The sequence below is a fragment of the Molossus molossus genome, unplaced genomic scaffold (genome assembly GCF_014108415.1).
Source record: "Molossus molossus isolate mMolMol1 unplaced genomic scaffold, mMolMol1.p scaffold_m16_p_5, whole genome shotgun sequence".
NCBI classification, from domain to species: Eukaryota; Metazoa; Chordata; class Mammalia; order Chiroptera; family Molossidae; genus Molossus; species Molossus molossus.
The window spans coordinates 98,188,559-98,208,980 of record NW_023425388.1 but is presented as its reverse complement, the minus strand read 5'-3'; positions in this window follow the sequence as shown (position 1 = coordinate 98,208,980).

The following is a 20,422-nucleotide window of genomic DNA, read 5'->3' as shown; positions in this document are numbered from 1 at the left end:
GTAGAAGAAATATGAAAAAAATTGAAACTAAGATTGAAATTAGTGGTGAGGTATTGAGAGAGAGAGATTTGGGTGGGAGGTTATTCATATTCATAGGATAAAATGTCCATAAAAAGGGAAATTTAAGGTGTCAAAGTTAAGATTTAGCAGAAAAAGGAACTGATAGAATAGAATTCCAAGAGATAAGAGAAGATTGAAGAATAAAAAGAAGCAGGAAACAATTTATAACATGGAGAGGCAGCAAAGACAAAGTAGATGAGGTTCATGCTCAAATTTTATACTATTCTAAAATAAATATTAAAAAATAGTGCATTGAATCAAGGCATAGATAGAGAGATTAACCTTGACCTTTATTTTAAGATTGAGGGAAATGAGAACATCAATGAGATAGAAATACGTTTATAGAAACTATAATTTGGATTGAGAGTCTTCATGCACAAACTTCTTAAAGGTATAAAGAAAATAAAGGATGATAACAATGAGTGAAATTAAAATTGGAAATTGGAAAGGAATATTATAAAGATTTTTGATGATTATATCTAATTACTGAGGGAAGTGAGTGAAGATTAATAGCTAAGAACAAAGAAAAGTATTATGGATCATCACAAATGCTCATTGAAGGCGAAGGTCATGGATTTGAATTTTCAGTACTGCTACATGTCTTTCTTCAATAATAATCATTGCCTGTCCCAAATCTGTTTACAGAGAATTTTGGATTATATTTCCATTCCTGGGGGAATAAGAAATCAGACCTTGGATTTACAGAAATTGTAGAGATCAATCCTAGATCACAAATAATATTTGGACACAAAATAACCATAAAGTAAACTTTGAAAAGTCTAGCAGGTGGCAAAGAGAGTGGAGTGGTGGCAAAGAAAGTGTCTGACTCAGTTCTAGGAGGAAAAAACATTTATAATACCAATTATATTCTGTGGGAAGTTATAAGCATGCCAACACTCTACTACAGTAATTGAGTACTTCATAACAGCAATAACAACAGAAATCTAGGTCAAACAAATGAATGAGGTATCAGAATTGGTATACCCTTTTTATCTGGAAGCAAATATACAATTATCATCTGAAAAAAATCTAAATCCAAGCTTCTATTATGTTAGAAAAAATAGCTAATATTGTCACAGTAAAATTACCAAACACAGAGGAAACAAAGCTATAATTAGTGAGAGACAGCAGAAAAACCAAAGAACACTTTTGACTTTCATTTGTAAATATTGCTTTTTATATCTCTAAAAGGCAAAGATATTTTAAAAATATAACCAAAATACTATACTATATATAAAACAATTTCTTACTGTTAACAATATCTAGTCAGTGTTTAAAATTATATTTTGTTGGGTCAATGCAAGTTCCGGATAAAGACCACACTATATCATAGTGAAATTGCTTTGTATATTTCTTAATCTTGTTTTCAATTTACATCTAATCTACACCATTTCTCTGTCTCTTTTTTTTTTTTTGACCTTGCAATTTATTTGTTGAGAAGCTAGCTTACTTATCCTACCTAAAATTTAGAGTGTATTCATTGTCACATTGTATTCTACCATGTTCTTTTTTTTTTTTTGTTACTCCTCACCTGAGAATATTTTTCCATTGATTTTTAGACAGAATGGAAGGGTGGGAGGGAGGGGGAGACAGAACATCCAAGTGAGAGAGACACATCCATTGGGGCTGAGGACAAATCTGCAACCCAGGTACATGTCTTTGACTGGGAATCAAACCCAGACCCTTTGGTCCAAGAGCCAATGTTCTAACTGCTGAGTCATACATATCAGGGCTATCATGTTCTTCTGATCCTTGCTTTCCTGGTAAGCAAATTTATGGGCTTGAACAGATTTGGAATTAATTTTATTGTTATTGTTATTTGATTTTTAATTTTGGCAAGGAAACTTTATGAATTATATTATGTTCTCTTATTAGAAAACAAAAAATCCCTGATTTTGTTTGTTTGCTTCTTTAGCTACCAGCCTAAACCTTATATTTCATCAAGAGACAAAATGGTAATATTCTAATTTTATATTGTCTTTTTCACTAGGTGGGTTACACCTATAGAGATTATACTTATAAAGGGAAAACATTTCTTCTTCAACTGTTTGCTTACAGAGTGATACGGTTTTTATTAAGCAAAGAAGAGTAATTTTGTTTGTTTCTTTTATTTAATTTAAAAAGTCTAAATGAAGAGTTCATTTCTCAGTATCATCCAATAGTAACCAAAGAGGATATTTTTTAAAACTTCTAATCATTAGGAATTTATGGGTTTAAACATGTATGATTTTTTTCAATTTATTGAAGATTTTTTTCTTTGTTTTTCTTTCTTAGTGATGCTTACATTAACATCTTTTGACAGACACTAAGTATTTTTAACATGACTTCAGTAGATTTTGACAGGCCTTTAATTTTTGTGACAAGTTATATGAGGCCTATCTTGTAATTTTGCTTTGTAGACTTTGAATTAGTTGTTTTCCCAAAGAATCCTTGTTCATTTTCTAGGGGAAGATAGGATTCTGTGATCATAATCTGAGCACTGACTTATCATTGTTACTGGCTGTATAATTTGTTAGGGCTGCCATAACAAAATACCATAAACTGGGTGGCTTCAACAACAGAGAACTATTTTTTCACAGTGTTGAAGACTGTAAGTACAAGATCAAGGGGCTGGTAGCGATGGTTTCTCTTTGCAAATGGCCCACCTCTTAATGCCTTCTCCCATAATCATCTCTCTGCAAGAGAGCCTCTGGTGTCTCTTGGTGGGTCCAAATTTCCTCTTTTTGTAGGACATGGGTCAGATTATATTAAGGTCCACCGATAAGACTTCATTTAACCTTAATTACCTCTTTAATGGTCTTAGCTCCTAATATAGTTACATTCTAAGATACTGGGGGTTAGGGCCTCAACATATGAATTTGGAGGGAATACAGTTCAAATCATAGCCCTGGTTATCTATTGTTTATTAAGTGGAAATAATGAAGACATACACTATTTTTAAAATATAGCTCAGCTGGTGTGGCTGAGTGGTTGAGTATCAGTGGACCCATGGTCCAAGAAGTTGAGTTCCTAGTTAGGGCATATGTCCACTTTCAGACTTGATCCCCAGTAGGGGGCACGTAGGATTATTGTAGAAGTGCTGCTTTATGAGTTTTGAATCTAGATCATATGAAACGATGTGTTTTTCTCCTAACTTTCTCTCAGGATATATACCTTGGGAACCCTGAGCCACAATATAAGTAGTCTAGTTACTCTGAAGCTGCCATGTTGGAGACAGTTTATGGAGCGAACAAATAAAGATGGAGCAAAATGTCCTCGGCCATTTTGTGTTTTCAGAGCAAGCAACAACTTAGCTTCCAGATGACTCTAGCTCCTACCAATATCCTTTGACTAAAACTGCATGAGAGACCTCAAGTAAGAACTGCTTAGTTAGGTACAGCCTACTCTTAAACCTGTGAAAGATAATGATACATTTCCATTATTATTGTTGCTATAACACTTTTCTTTTTACTTAGAAATAACTTTAGAGTTACTAAAATTGTGTTATACAAAGGATATTATTTAACTAACTTCCCCAATTTTTTACTACTGTCCTTTTTCAGGTCCAGGATCCAACTTAATAACCCATATTGTATTGCATTAGTTTTATTACTGAGTTTTGGGGTGTTTTTTTCACATAGGTATAGTACCTGAAAAATTATTTCTAATTTTTGGCCAAGAAGAGTCTCTTTATGTTGATTTTTGTGATGTGCTGTTTTAGCACATTCTATGTGCTTCTCCTAAACTTTCTTCTCTGTCCCAACTGGCTGATATGGATCCTGTTGATCTAGATCCTTATGTACAAAAGATGCAATTTTTCCTGAAGTAAATGAAACGAATATATAATGATGGAATAGAAGCAAGATAATTATAAAAGTACTCACATTCAGGAAAAGGTAACATATCTGGGTCATCATTCCATTATGCCCTATGGCCCATCCAAAGTGATCATCGAAGAAATTAATTCCACTCTCATTTCTCATCTTGTTTATAGCCAATAGAAGTTTGGAGAGGCCCTCAAGTCATTTTAAATCCTAAAGAATCATTTTCTATTTGGAGTTCAGGTCCATGGTCTTGTAAAGTTGCTTTCTTTCTTTTTTAATGTTTAGTTCTCTGACAGTTATTTATAATTCCATATTTATAATTCTGACATAGATAATTCCATAATTTTTTTTAGTAAAATTTATTTGTGTTCTTGTTTACATGCCTCTTTTTCTCTTAGACTAAATGCTACCGTACTGGCTTTAATGGAATAGTGTCATGTTAATCTTGTCCCTGAGCTATTTATTTATTTATTTATTTATTTATTTATTTATTTATTTATCTATCCTCACCTGAGGACATTTTTGCATTTATCTTTATATAGAGTGGGAAGGAGAGAGGGGAGAAGAGAGAGAGAAAAACATCAATGTGAGAGAGACACATCGAGTGATTGTCACCCACACAACCCCAACCGGGCCGGGAACAAATTGCAACTGAGGTACGTCCACAGGCCATAACTCTAACCGCTGAGCCAAACTAGCCAGGGCTGAGCCACTTATGTTAAAATAAATAGATATATTGGTGTCATTTTAACCAATTAAATTCACCAATTATTAATTTTACAATACTTTTTGATTCATTCTTTCTATAAAGCTGAGTTTTAGTTATGTTTTGTTTACTTAACAATTCTTTAACTTGAATTTTCCCTGTTTATGGTTAAAGGGCAGTTTAGTTGCCTATTCCTAATTTACTAGTTCCTGAATTTTTATTCTCTCTTGCACACTGGCCAAATCTGAAGAACTTGTATTTTATAACATTTTTTAAAAGCAGCAAATAACCTCATGTGCTATTATAATTCTATTGTAAGACATTTCCCCAAGAGCTACAAGTACATTAGAAAAATCATTTGTCATCAATATTATAGAAAAATCAATCAAATATGCCTACACAGTCCAACTTGTATTACCATTCTTCCAGCCTCTTATAAAATTGTATTTAGTAACTAGCCTCTCGGCCAAAGCCACATATTTCAGGTTCTGGCTTTGGAAACACCCTACTAATAGGTACCTGTGATTAGGTACAGTCGTCCCTCGCCGCTTTGTACTTTGACATTTGCAGCTTCTCTCTATCGCTTTTTTTCAAATATATTCATTAAAAAGTTGATCGAGACAGTAAAAATGATACAGCACATATTTGATTGTCTGAGTCAATTATACATCCCTGTATTACAATTACAGTTAAAATTACTGTACTTATGGACTGTAGACCTATGTATTCGAGAACCCCAGAAATCCTTCAACACCAGGTGCAACCGCTAGAGTCTGGAATGGCTTAACCGTGATAAACGAGGGACGACTGTACCGCCAAACCATCCCCAAACTCTGTGATTCACTAAGGTTATCTTCATGGTTATGGTTTATTTCTAAAAGCTAAAAGATACAGACAAAATATACAAAGAGAAAAGACCCATTGGGCAAAATCCAGAGGAAGCCAGGCAAAGCTTCCAAGTGTCCTTCCAGTGAACTCATATAAGACATGCTTAACTCCCCTGTGATGATGTGGGGCGATGTGTGTCAAATGTACAAAATACTGCCAACTAGGAAAATACATGAGATAACGTGTTCAAAAGTTAGTTGTTTTTGTTGTTTGAGAGAGTCATTCAGTCATATAGGGATTAAACGACTGACCTTAGTTCAAACTCTAGACTCCTGGACAGAAGGTATTTGCTCACTATAAACTACATGTTATTCTATACTACCTGGACAAACTGGCACACTGTGGTTCCAGATTTCAGGCATGCTAAAATGCTCTTATTAGAAAGAACATTCCAGGATCTTAGTTCCCAACAGTGGACCAGTGGCCAATCTTCAACATTCCATCACCACTGACAGTCTGATGTTGTGAGTCAATATTTACTCCTCATTTCATTTTGAAATTTTGCTCATGCTTGATTTCGGTTATACTACTTTCTATTTTTTTCTCAATCTAGTTCTAAAATTGTGTTTTTTCCCCCTATAGGTATCTTCTATTTGCAATGTTTAATTTGTTTTAAACAACATAGGAGACAATTTAATATAGCATATTCATGCTTTCAGATTTAGGGTTTGTAATTTTAATGATAAGAAATTCGTGTGAATATTTTATGAATTTTAATAACTTGGAATTTTGATGAGGCACGACAGGTACTTTCTAGTTCTCTACTTCCCTAAAGATATTGTTTTCCTAGATTTCTTCATCTTTCTAGTTTGTTTAAAGCCTGTTCTACAAACTATTTTTCAGAATATGTATTTATTCATTCTCTTAGAATTTTCATTTGTCTTGTGCTTGAATTTGATCTCTAATTATTATTTGTTGCTTTTTATTACAGTTTCTACTTTTAGAAAAGCACCTTCTTAAGAAAGGATACAAGACAGTTTTTTTGACAGATGGCATGCCTAAAAATATGCTTATTCTATCTTCATTCTTGGTTCAAAATGTATCTAACAATAAAATTTTGTTATATTTTTTTCCCCAAAACATTGAGGTTTCTGTTTTTATTTAAATTTTCTTATACTTTTTATTATTCATGCTTAAAAACTAATATCTTCTTATTCGTTATCCTTTTACTTTGTCTCAGAGTACATTTATTTTCCTTAGAAGAATATTATATAGTCCTTCGTATTTTATTTTTATTTTTTAATTTTCTTATTGATTAAAAATTTTTTTTCTTTATTGATTTTAGAGAGGAAGGAAGAGGGAAAGAGGATAGAAATACTGATGAGAGAGAACATCAATTGGCTGCCTCCTGCATGTCCCACAACCTGGGCCTGTGCCCTGGCCAGGAATTGAGCTGGCAACCTCTTGGTGTATGGATCGATGCTCAACCACTGAGTCACACCAACCGGGTACATAGTCATTTTTAAAATGAATATTCTGAGTACTCAGTTCAATAAAGTCACTCTCTAAAACCTACTTTGTTTTTCATTTATTTCTAATTAATGTCACCTCTTATTTCTTCTAATTTATCCTACCACTTTTCATATATAAGTACAGAATTCAATAAAAAACTAAAAGTTATATCACATTAATAAAAAATAAGATAATAGGAATTATAATACCAGAGTTTAAATAGCAGATGCTAATCATTAGGTTTATCACTGAAATAATATTATAAAATATGTAACTAAATTTGATGAACAAAATTGTCACAGAAGTTGAAAATTATAACTATTTAGAAAATAAAATTTATATTATAAAAACTCACAAGGTAAACTTCAGGCCTAGTTGGGCCTAAAGTGAATAAAACTAAACAATTATGAAATAGTTGCAGTGTTTTAAAAATTTTTCAAGAGAATGGAAAATGATTTTCCATTGAATTTTATGAAGCCAGTATAAAACCAATACTAAAATATAACAAGAATTACAAGAAAGAAAATTTACAGTAAATTTTTATGACAACATATGTAAAAATAAATAGGTACTTGTAAACTGAGACTAATGTGGCTGTAAAAATAACCGAATGTTATCAAATATGTTTTATTTGTTTAATGACTGAAAGAGAATACAAATATTTTCTTTCACATATTATCGTACTTAGTCATGTAATTTGTCTAACAGTCTGTTTCCCTTTGGATGAAATACTGGCAGACTATGTTAACTGATTTAAACTTTTCAGTCTTGAGAAATGTCTTTGCTTAATAAAAAGCACGTATTTGACAAATGATATTCATTTTGCTAAGACAGTGGATAGAACTCTATAGAACAATGGGAAATGTGTCAACAGATTAGGTTTTTCAATTTACCTATTATTTTTACAAATTTTATTTCAGTATATCTATACTTTCATGGCATTTCTACCTTTTTCTAAGTAAAAACACATAAACTAATACTTGTGGAGACTATCTGAGAAAATGAAAAACAACAAAGCAGTATAACTAATGTACTTTTATGGCTAGTTCTCTAATTTGGAAGTGCAGAGATGGCAAGGTTACTTATGAGGGTAAACCAAAATGAAATAATATACAAATGCTTTATCAGTGGCACAATAGGAACCTGCAATTTGGCCAGAGAAAGTCCATCTATATTGAATTACAAAAGATCTGTAGGGAAATTGATATGAAATCAAATTCAATATATGTGGGAAAGCTCTTAGCATTTGCTTCCAGGGTCACCAAGGAGTTCACTGAGACTTCTCAAAAATCAGGACGGAGAGGAGTTTCACCGGATAGCATTGATTCCTCAGAAATTATGCAGAGATAACACCTTCTCATGGACTCTTTAAATGCTATATTTACTGGAAATGTGCACCATAAATGAGGTCCAAGTAGGATTCAAAAGTTTGATTTCCTAACTGTTGATCCTTCAGTGGGACTTTACATATGAATTGTATTTAAAAAATGGGATAAAAAATTAAAAATATAATTTTATTTTACCCATTACATTTTAAATCTATCATATATTCTTTACAATATGTTGGTCTCTCAGGAGTTATAAAACAAATAAAAACATGGTATCAGCACTTGAATACATTATATTTAATTCTGAAGCATATATATATATATATATTTATATATATATTTATTTATATATATACTTTTGTAGTTTTTTCCCCAGAGCACTTATTTTAAATATTTTCTATCTTTGAACTCTCACTTTACATTTGCACATCTGCAGTTTTGTCAGACAAACTAATTCCACACCTGGTTGATAATAGTCACACAATGTGGTAGGATCTCACTTTCCATTCTTTCTCTCAAGGGTGTTATGTAATAACTTACATGGTCACTTTCTTTCATCCTTTGCCATAATTTCAGTAGAATATTTATCATTTTTTTCTTCAAGGCAAATCACTCTGCTGTGTCTTGGACACTATCTGCCTTCTTAAGGTTTTTTGATGTTTATATCATTTCCTCCTTGGTATTTCATTCCCTCCATTTTCATCAGATTTTTTACTTAATTTTCTAACTGATTTATGTCTCTACTATCCTGACAAAATCTTTTAGTCAACTCTGCAACCATTCATTCATGTTTAATCATTAAATTTCTTGAAGGATCAATCTATATTTACTGCTTCCATTTCATCATTATACACTCATTTTATTTTTATTCTTCTATAATAATGCTTTGCATTCTTATCCTGTATTTTTAGCTGCTCTTAATGGGACAGAAATTCAAAATACCAGAGATTTTCTACTCTCTTGTACTTAAAAAATAAAATAAGAAAAGTAATTTAAAAAAGTGCAATCATTTTTCATTCTTTCCTATGCCATAGCTCTTTATTTTTTTTTATTCACCTTTATCATTATATCTGACATCTTAGTTTAAATCTTCAATCCTTACATCTGCATGATCAAAATTGCTTTCTAATTATTGAGATGTTCTTAATCTATACGTATTCTAATTCATCATGCACAGAATTACTAAAGAATCTTTCTGAAACATTTATCTATAAAGTAGTAATACAAAATCAGCTGACAGTCTTATGGGAGCTCCTTTGTAGGTCATGGACTGCTTTTCTCTTGATGCTTTTAAGATCCTCTCTTTGTATTTAACCTTTGGCATTTTGATGATGATGTGTCTGGGTGTGGACCTCTTTGGGATAAACTTGTTTGGGACTCTCTGTGCTTCCTGGACTTGTATGTCTGTTTCCTTCACCAAGTTAGGTAAGGTTTTTGTCATTATTGTTTCAAATAGGTTTTCAATTTCTTGCTTTCTCTGTTCTAATTCAGGCACCCCTATAATGCAAGTGTTGGCACACCTAAGTTGTCCCAGAGGCTCCTTACAAAGTTCTCACTTTTTTGTATTCTTTTTTCCTTTTGCTGTTCTAGTTTGGTGTTTCTGCTTCTTTATTTTCCAAATTGATGGTTTGCTTCTTGGCTTTACCTACTCTACTATTGATTCCCTTTAAATTATTCTTCATTTTAATTAGTGCATCCTTAAATTCCGACATAATTTTTTATGTTGTTGATGTTCTATGTTCCTTGGAGGTCTCCTTAAGTTCCTTGAACATCTCACTAAGTCTGTTGAATGTCTTACTAAGTTCTGTGAGCAAATTTATAACCTGTGTTTTAAACTCTGCATCTGTTAGATTGCTTATATTCATTTTTTTTTTTTTTTTTTTAGTTCTTTTCCTGGAGTATTGCTCTTTTCTTTCATTTGGGACATGTTTCTTTGTCTCCTCATTTTGGCTGCTTCCTTGTGCTTGATTCCATGGATTAGGCAAAATGTATTTAACCTTTGGCAGTTTGATGATGATGTGTCTTGGTGTGGACCTCTTTGGGTTCAACTTGTTTAGGACTCTTGATGGCAAGAGATATTCAAGGTGATGAAAAGCAATGACCTACAACCAAGATTACTCTATTCTGCAAAGCTATCATTTAGAATCAATAGACACAGAGAGAGTTTCCCAGACAAGAAAAAGCTAAAGGAATTCATCACCACCAAACCAGTATTATATGATATGTTGAAGGGTCTTCTTGAAGGCAAAAAACCCAAAAATATTAACAATAAAATGTCAATTAATACATATCTATCAACAATTGAATCTGCAAACAAAATGAGCAAGCAGAACAGAAACAGACTCATAGATACAGAGAATATTTTGTTGCTTGCCAGAGGGGTGGGTGCTGGGGGGATGGGTGAAAAAGATGAAGGAATTAAGAAGTATAAATTGCCCTGGCCAGTTTGCCTTAGCAGTTGGAGCCTTGGCCTGGGTATGGTTCCCACTAAGGGCACGTACCTACCTCTGTTGAGGTTTGTCCCCAGCTCCAGTTGATGTCATTTGGGTGGCAACCACTCAATGTGTCTCTCTCGCATTTATGTTTCTCTCTCCCTCTTTTTCCCTTTCTTCCTCCCGCTCCATCTGAAGATAAATGTAAAAGTGTCCTTGGGTGAGGATTAAAAAAAAGGAAAAAAAGAGAAGTTCAAATTGGTTGTTAGAGTGACAAACCTAAAAAAAAAAGGGGGTAGGGAACCTCAAAAAGAAGGGGGTAGGGAGGGTGGGATAAGATAAATCAAAGAACTTCTATGCATATATGCATAACCAATGGACACTGATAATAGTGTGGGGAAGGCAGGAGGCGGGCAGGATTGGGGAGGAGGGGGGTCAATGGGGAAAAGAGAAAAACATTTGTAATACATTCAACAGTAAAGATGAGTTAAAAATAAAAAAAAATAAAATAAATAAAAAATTAAAAAAGTAGTAATACATAGAATATCTCTGCCGACTTACCATTGTCTCCAAAATGATGACAAAAATAAATTGACATTTTTTTTAAATCAGGATCTCCGTAATCTGACTCCAAATCACCTTTTTTTAATTTTACTTTCCCTACCTTTTATCATGAGCCCTATAAGCCTGCCCATAATCTTTGTTTATGTTCATATATTTGCTCCCATTTTTAAACTTCAAATCTCTTTCTATTCTTTGTAACACATTCCCAGTTGCACCTTCTTTATCAATCATTCCCTAATAATTAAGGCAAAATATACTCTCTCTTTTTAACTTCTGTCATATTTTACCTATATACTTAAAAATATTTTATTACTTATAAAACATCAAGGTTAATACTGATGTATTATTAACAACATAGACATAAAACTGCAAAAGTATCATATTTTAAATATAATAAATTATAATATATTAATGTAATATCTTGATTGATTATAAGATTTTTCTCACTTTTCCTATACAAATTTGTTAGGTCATTCAAATGTATAATTTATTAACTGTTTGCCATAAATATAAGTGAAAAAAATATTGGTTTCTCTTAGAAAATATAAGATTAAAAAATATAATTTTCACAACATGGTAAAAATGTTATAATACTGCCATTAAATAAATGTGATTTTAGTTTGAGTGCTTGAATAACACAGAATCCCTATCAGGCATATGCTAGAGATATACTGAATAATTTAAAATTAATCCACCATCTTTTTCTGCTCCATACTGGACTACCCAGACCTTTCATTACAGTGATGGAAGATAAAATGAATCACAAACTCCTGACATTTGTAGATAATATGTCAAGGGTAAGCTATAATTAATAGATATTTTATTACTGAGAAAGGTCACTGGATTTGCATGATTATTCTTTTATTGTGAATGTGTGATTCACATTTGATCCTATGAAGTGACATCTTTGGTTATCTGGTTTATAATCCCAATGGGAGCTATTCATTAATAGTGGGTAACAAGATGAATTAACAAGATGAAAGTGAGTGCACAATGTTATTCCTCAGTTATAAAAACAGTACAGTACTGGTATTCATGGTGAGAAGAAGAATGTGTTGATACCATGAGATAAATCTCCCATTATAGTCAGCATTTCAGCATGGTTAAAAACCTTTCATGGGTACCACATTACTTTTGCACAACAACTGAAACGAGAATTTACAAAGGATTAAAAGAGAATTCCATAAATAATTAATGGATTAAAAATCTGACTTCAAAAAAAGGTTAATGGGACTGTAATTATTTAACCTGAAGACTAGGACACCGAGAGATAAGTTAGAATTATCTGTTAAGGATATGACAGACAATTATGTGGAGAAAGCTAAACTGTGTTCTCTAATTCCCCTAAATATGCCTAGGAGAACTGAAAATAAGTTGAAGCATAAAGGATTTAAATAATATTTTAAATGGAATTTTTAAGAACATTAAATCTTTTAGATATTTAATCATCTTTAGATATTTTAGCAATTCCAATTCAAAAGAAAATAAAAAGAATATTTAATCAAAAGGCATCTTGTTAAATTTACCTACTTGTAGAAATATTGAAGATAAAGTGACTTTATGTAATAGAAACCCCATAGGTAACAGTTGCTCTAAATGATGTCAATCATGTTAATCACCAACAACAATAACAACAATGCAACAAAACAGCCATAAAACACACAATATAAATCATATAAAGCAGATATACTTTTTTCAATCTTAAATAAATATTTCCTGGCATCAAATAGGGTAAGAGGAATCAATCTTATGCAAAATGATGCTCTCTGTCTGCAGTTTATTTTTTTGTCTTGACCTCCTATGTGGCATATTTTCCCTCTTCAGGAGTCCAGTGTCTTCTTACTCTCCCTGTTAATTCTCCTGTCACCATAAAATTATTTGTTTATTTATTCTTCAAATATCTACTGTGTAATATGCTACAACCATTATGGTGGCTGATGAGGGTACAGTGGACAATAAATAATACAGGAACAAAGAACAGTCTCATAGGCATACAAAGAAGTAAACCATCATTGTAATACAGGGTGCTATGGAACCACAGAGGAGAGAGAACTAACTTTGGCAGTGTGGCGGTTTTGATAACCGAACATCCCAGTAGTCAAGGAAATGTGGATCCCACCTGCTACCAATATCCTTTCTGCTTTTAATGTGTATTGTTTCTGTTCAGTTTACAATAGTTACATTTTTATTTTGTTAAGAGTTATTCACTTTTCAACAGGTGGCTGCGGATGCCAGTGAATCACCAACCAACAAAATAGGTTGCTATATTTGCTGGGATAAATGATCTTGATGTTCAAGAAAAAGTTTGATTGCTACTACACAGTGGAAGTGAGAAATGTCTCTGGAGTGCAGAACATCCTCTGGGACACCTCTTAGTACTGCTCTTCCCTGTGATGAACAAAGTAAAATCACAATAACCCAAACAGGCATCTGATAGTGGCCCACAAACTTTAGGGATGAAGTTTTGGGTTGGCCCACCCCAAATAAACGAAACAAGCCAAGATGCTTTTTGAGGCTAGAGTTCCCTATGAGAAGAAGAAAGTAGTTATAGATACCAGTTTCAAGCATGTGATTATTTGCTGTATATATACATCTTTCTCCTTTTAATATATAAATCTATAAAAAAGATTTTTCTTTACCTTTTGTATTATTTATATTGTGTATATATTCTATCTACATATGAATGTACCATGATGTATATTCATACATAAAATAAGAAGTAGGTACTAGAAATTTAAATTTAACCAATTACAAAAACTGATTAAGCAGCTATGTGAAACTGCTAGAGGTTCCACATGTTTCACCAAACTTTAAACTACATATGTGGCTATTTAGGTCCTCTGTCCGTTTTTTAATTGGGTTCTGTGTCTTTCTTTCGTTGAGTTGTATGAGCACTCTATATATATTGGAAATCAACCCCTTATATGATATATCATTGGCAATTAGGCTCTCCCATAGAGTGGGTTGCCTTTCCATTTTGATGATTGTTTCTTTGCTGTGCAGAAGCTTTGAGTTTGATGTAGTACCATGTGTTCATTTTCTCCTTTGTTTCTGTTGCCTTAGGTGATGTATCAGTGAAAATTCTGTTTTGAATGATGTCTGAAATTTTGTTGCCTACATTTTCTTCCAGTATTTTTATGGATTTATGAGTCACATTTAAGTTTTTTATCCATTTAGAGTTTATTCTTGTGTATGGTATATGTTGATGGTCTAGTTTCATTTTTTTGCATGTAGCTGTCCAATATTCCCAACACCATTTATTAAAGGGGCTGTCTTTACTCCACTGTATGCTTTTGCCACCTTTGTAAAATATTAATTGAGCATATTGCCTTGGGTCCATTTCTGAGTTCTCTGTTCTGTTCCGCTGGTCTATCTGCCTGATCTGGTGCCAGTACAAGGTTGTTTCGATTACAGTGGCTTTGTAGTATAACCTGAAATCTGATAATGTGATCCCTCCTAGTTTGTTCTTCTTTTTCAAGATTTTTGTGGCTATTTGAGATCTTTTTTTGGTTCCATATGAACTTTTAAAGTATTTGTTCTAGTTCTGTTAAGTATGTCATTGATATTTTGATGGGGATTGCATTGAATCTACAGATGACTTTAGGTAGTATGGACATTTTAATGATGTTAATTCTTGTAATCCTTGAACAAGGTATGTGCTTCCACTTTTCATTTTTTTTTTTAAAATGACATAATTTTCTGAGAATAGGTCCTTTATTTCTTTGGTTAAGTTTATTCCTAGGTATCTTAATTTTTTTGCCACGATGGTAAATGGGATTTTTTTTAGTTTCTCTTTCTGTGAGTTCATCATTGGTGTATAAGAATGCCATGGATTTCTTGACGTTAATTTTGTATCCTGCTACTTTGCCAAATTTATTTAAGGCTAGTAGATTTTTGATGGAGGCTTTGGAGTTTTCTATGTATAGAATCATGTCATCTGCAAATAATGTCAGTTTCACTTCCTCCTTTCCAATTTGGATTATTTTTATTTTTTCTTCCTGTCTGAATGCTGCGGCTAAGACTTCCAGTACTATGTTAAATAAGAGTGAAGAAAGTGGGCATCTTTGTCTTGTTCTTGTTCTTAAGAAAAATGCTTTTAATTTTTGCCCATTGAGTATGATGTTGGCTGTAGGTCTTTCATATATGGCCTTTATGATGTTAAGATATGATCCCTCTATCCCCAGATTGCTGAGCGTTTTTAACAGAAATGGGTGCTGGATTTTGTCTAATGCTTTTTCAGCATCTATTGATATGATCATGTGGTTTTTATTCTTCATTTTGTTTATGTGGTGTATCACATTTATTGATTTGCGAATATTGTACCACCCTTGCATCCCTGGGATGAATCCCCCTTGGTCATGGTGAATAATATATTTTTGTATTGCTGGATTCGATTTGCTAGTATTTTGTTCAGGATTTTGACATTTATGTTCATCAGAAATACTGGACTGTAGTTTTTCTTCTTTGTAGTGTCTTTTTTTCTGGTTTTGGAATCAGAATTATGCTGGCCTCATAAAACAAGTTTGGAAGTCTTCCTTCTTCTTGAATTTTTTGAAATAGTTTGAGGAGAATGGGTATTAGTTCTTCTTTGAATGTTAAGTAAAATTACCCCATGAAGCCGTCCGAGCCTGGGCTTTTGTTTGCTGGGAGAGTCTTGATTACATCTTCAATTTCTTTTGTTGTTATTGGTGTGTTCAAGTTTTTTATATGTTCCGGTTCAATTTTGGGACACTCTGTGTTTCTAGAAATTTGTCCATTTCGCTTAGATTGTCAAATTTGTTGCCGTATAATTGTTCATAATATTTGTTAACAATCCTTTGTATTTCTGTGGTGTCAATTATTATCATTACTCTTTTATTTCTGATTTTGTGTATTTGGGTTCTCTTTGTTTCTTTGTGCATCTAGCTTAGGGCCCATCAATCTTGCTTATCTTTTCAAAGAACTAGCTCTTTGTTTCATTGATGCTTTGGATTGTTACTTCGTTCTCCATGACATTTATTTCTGATCTGATCTTTACTATTTCTTACTCCTACTTGCTCTTTTGTGTATGTGTGTGTGTGTGTGTGTGTGTGTGTGTGTGTGTGTTTGCTTTCTAGTTCTTTAAGTTGTGAGGTTAAATAGTCTATTAGAAACTTTTCTTGCTTATTAAAGTGGGCATGTAGTGCTATGAATTTCCCTCTCAGAACTGCTTTCGCTGCATTCCATAAATTTTGTGTTGTTGTGTGTTCATTTTCATTGGTTTCCAGGAAGTTTTTAATTTTTTCCTTGAGCTCCTTGTAACCCATTCGTTGTTCAATAGCATGCTTTAACCTCCATGTTTTCAAATATCTTTGCAGTACTTGTTGCAATTGATTTCTAGTTTCATGCCATTGTGATCTGAGAAGATGCTTGACATGATTTCAATCTTCTTGAATTTGTAGAGACTCAGTTTGTGTCCTAACATGTGGTCTGTCTTTGTGAATGCCCCATGTGCACTTGAGAAGAATGTGAATTCTGCAGTTTTCAAGTGTAATTCTCTGTAGATATCTATGAAATCCATTTCATCTAGCACTTTATTTAGAGCCTGTATTTCCTTCTTAATTTTTGTCTAGAAGATCTATACAGTGATGTCAACGGGGTATTGAAGTCCCCTGCTATGATTGTATTGCTCTTGATTTCTTCTTTGAAGTCCTCCAAAAATTTTTTAATATATGTTGGTGCTCCTGTATTGGGTACATATATGTTTACCAAGGTTATATCTTTCTGTTGGATAGATCCTTTCAATATTATGTAGTGGCCTTCTTTGTCTCTAGTTATGGCCTTCATTTTGAAATCTATTTTATCAGATATGAGTATTGCTAGCCCAGCTTTATTTTCCTTTCCGTTCGGTTGGAAGATTTTTTTTTTCCATCCCTTCACTTTCAACCTATGTGAGTCTTTTGTTGTCAGGTTGGTCTCTTGTAAACAACATATATGTGAGTCATGCTTTCTTATCCAGGCAACTACTCTGTGTCTTTTTATCAGAGCATTCAAACCATTCACATTTAAGGTCATAATTGATATGCACTTATTTATTGCCATTTTTGTTTATGTGGTTATATTTTTCTTCCTATTTCTTCTACTTATTACAGCAGTGTTTTTTTTTTTGTTGTTGTTGTTTTGTTTATTTTTTAGCATATCTTGCAGTGCTGGATTGGTGTTAATATATTCCCTTAGCCTTTTTTTTTCTTTTTTGTCTAGAAAACTCTTTATTTGACCTTCTATTTTGAATGATAGCCTTGCTGGATAGAGTAGTCTTGAAGTGTGATCCTTTCTTTTCATGACCTTGATTACTTTATGCCACTCCCTGCTGTTCTGCAGTGTTTTTGTAGAGAAGTCAGTTGAGAGCCTTATGGGGTTCCCTTTGTAGGTAACCTGTTGCTTATCTCTTGCTGCCTTTGGGATTCTCTCTTTGTTTTAAATTTTTGGCATTTTAATTACTGTGTCTTGGTGTGGGCCTGGTTGGGTTCTTCTTACTTGGGGCTCTCTGTGCTTCTTGAACTTGAATGCCTTTTTTCTTCACCAAGTTAGGAAAGTTTTCTGTCACTCTTTCTTCAAGTATATTCTCTAACCCTTGCCCATTTTCTTTCTCTTTGGGGACTCCTATGATGCAAATGTTATGTTTCCAGTTGTGCCACAGTTCTCTTAAGCGGTTTTCCTGTTTTTCCATTGTTTTTTTCTTTTGTTTTTCTGATTGGTTAATTTTTTCTACCCTGTCTTTTAATTCACTGATCTAGTACTTAGTTTCCTCTACTCTGCTGATTAATCATTTCAGTGTGTTCTTTATTTCTGCTATGTCAGTCTTCATTCCCACTTGGTTAGTTTTCAATATTTCTACATCTTTAGTCACGGTGCTGATGTCCTTACTCATGCTGTTGAGCTTCCTCATGATCATGGCTCTGAACTCTAGCTCTGATAATTTGCTTAACTGGATTTTTATTTATCTCATTTTCAATATTGTTCTTTAATTTTTTCATTTGGGATTTGTTTCTTTGTTTTATCATTTTGGCTATCTTAGTGGATTTGGAGCCTGCCAAATTTTCCCTGTGGGTTTTGGTGTTCTGTTGTCTGTGGCTCCCTCTACTGGGTTTGGATGAGCTTGGGTGGGCCCTTGTTAAGCACTATTGTAAAGTCTTACTTTCCTGGGTAGATTTGCAAGCCGAGGAATGGTTCAGTGTTCCTCTATGTTTTTCCTGGTGGCTAGTATTCTCAGTTACACAATGCCTTGGAACGTAGCCCTGGTGTTCTGCCTAAGAGAATTTACAGAGGGTGGGATAGATGCTGGTTGTTAATGAGCCTCAATTTTTATTTCTTTGCCTCACCTAGGAATGGCTCAATCTCTGGGGGGGGGGAAGGCTGCTGCTTTTTCCCACAGCTCTGTGAAGGAGCACACTGGCCATTGTCCTTTGTGGCCGCAACTCAGCAAAAACTCTGAGCGCCCTCCAAATCCCGGGTGTCCCCACAGAGTTCTAGCCCAGCCTGCCCTCCCTCTTTCGTAGCCCCCAGGTGAGTGGCTGTGGCTATTTTAGCACTCTGTTTCAGCTCTCTGTGCTGTGGAGAAGGCTTGGTTTTTATTCCCCAAGGGCACTCTGCTCACAGGTAAGACTGCTGTTGTCTGTGGGTTCCCAGCCCGCCACCCTCTTGCCCCTCTGCAGATTCTACCAGTGTCCCTGGTTATATGTTCCTGTCCTGCTGCTTTTCTGTAGTTTTTTTTCAAAGATTTGTCTTTATTTCAGTTTTAATTACCCTTTGGTCCTGGGAGTTTGTCTGCGTAGCTTCTATTCACTCCAACTCCATTTTCACATCTTATATAAATGATTTTAAATGTTTTTATATATAAATTTACATATATATAAAATATATAATATATATTATATATATATATATATATATATATAAATGCTCGTGTGTGTGTGTGTGTATATTTAACTTGTTTTCTGCAAATGTCTTGGTTTGTTTGGTTTCTTATGCAGTGGGCTAACCTAAAATTTTATCTGTGAAGTGTATGGTACACTATCAGAGGCCTACACTGGGTTCTTGTAATTTAACAGTTCATTACAAGGTAGTATAGTACCAAGAGGTCGACCACACACTCCAAAGATACTTCTTCTTACCTGTATTACTTCATTTGGATGCTGTAATAAAATACAGAAAATACAAAAATGAGGCTCTACCCTCCTGATGTAGGCACCTCTCAAAGTTCGTACCTCTTCAAACAATCATATTGGGCATTAGTTTTTTAATATATGAATTCAGGGGAGGACACAAACATCCAAGCCATTACTCTCATTTAGTAGCAAACCAGTTTTTTTTTTGTTTTGTTTTTATCTTTAGTTTTTTACTATAGTATATATTTTGGGTTTTTTTGTACTTTGAACAATGCTGCTATAAACATATCATCATTTATTGCTGTATAACAAATCATCCCATAACTTGATGGCTAAAATTAATACTAATTATTTAGTCATGATTCTTTATGTCTGAAATTTTGATTGGGCTTAACTGGGAACAATTCATGTTTGTTTCACATGGTGTCTTCTGGGGTTTCTGCTGGGATGGATAAAATTTTTTCTTCACTTGACCTCATACTCACAAGGTGTGAAGTTCATACTTTTCCACATAGTGGCAACACTGCAAGAGGGCAAAAGCAAAAGCTGTCAATATTCCCAAGGGCTAGGCTTGGAATGTACAGAGCACAGTGTCCATAGAAATCTATTAGTCAAACAAGTAACAGTTCTATCCCAGATTTAGGAAATAGGCAAATGGACTCCATATTCTGATGAGGAGTTATAAAGAATTTTAAGCCACAAACTATTCAAATTAATTCTCACCTTTACAGTGTTTAAAAATGTGGTAGGATCCTTAAAAGTTTTTTCCAATTACAGCATCAAACTCGAAGTCCTTGTTCTCTTTATGTACATAAAGTCTGGTTGTAGATGTTAGGATGCAGCTTCTCTTAATTGAGAGATCTGTGATTTAATGAGACGATTTATTGAGGGGAGATCCATGGTAGCAGAGGAGTATGTGGAAGTTATACTCACCTTCTCCCAGAATCAAACCAGAACAACTAAATTATAGAACAATCAATGTAAATCAATAACTAAATATCAACTGAGCAGAAGTCTTACAACCAAGAATTTACAGAAGAAGTCACATCAAGAAAGGAAGGGT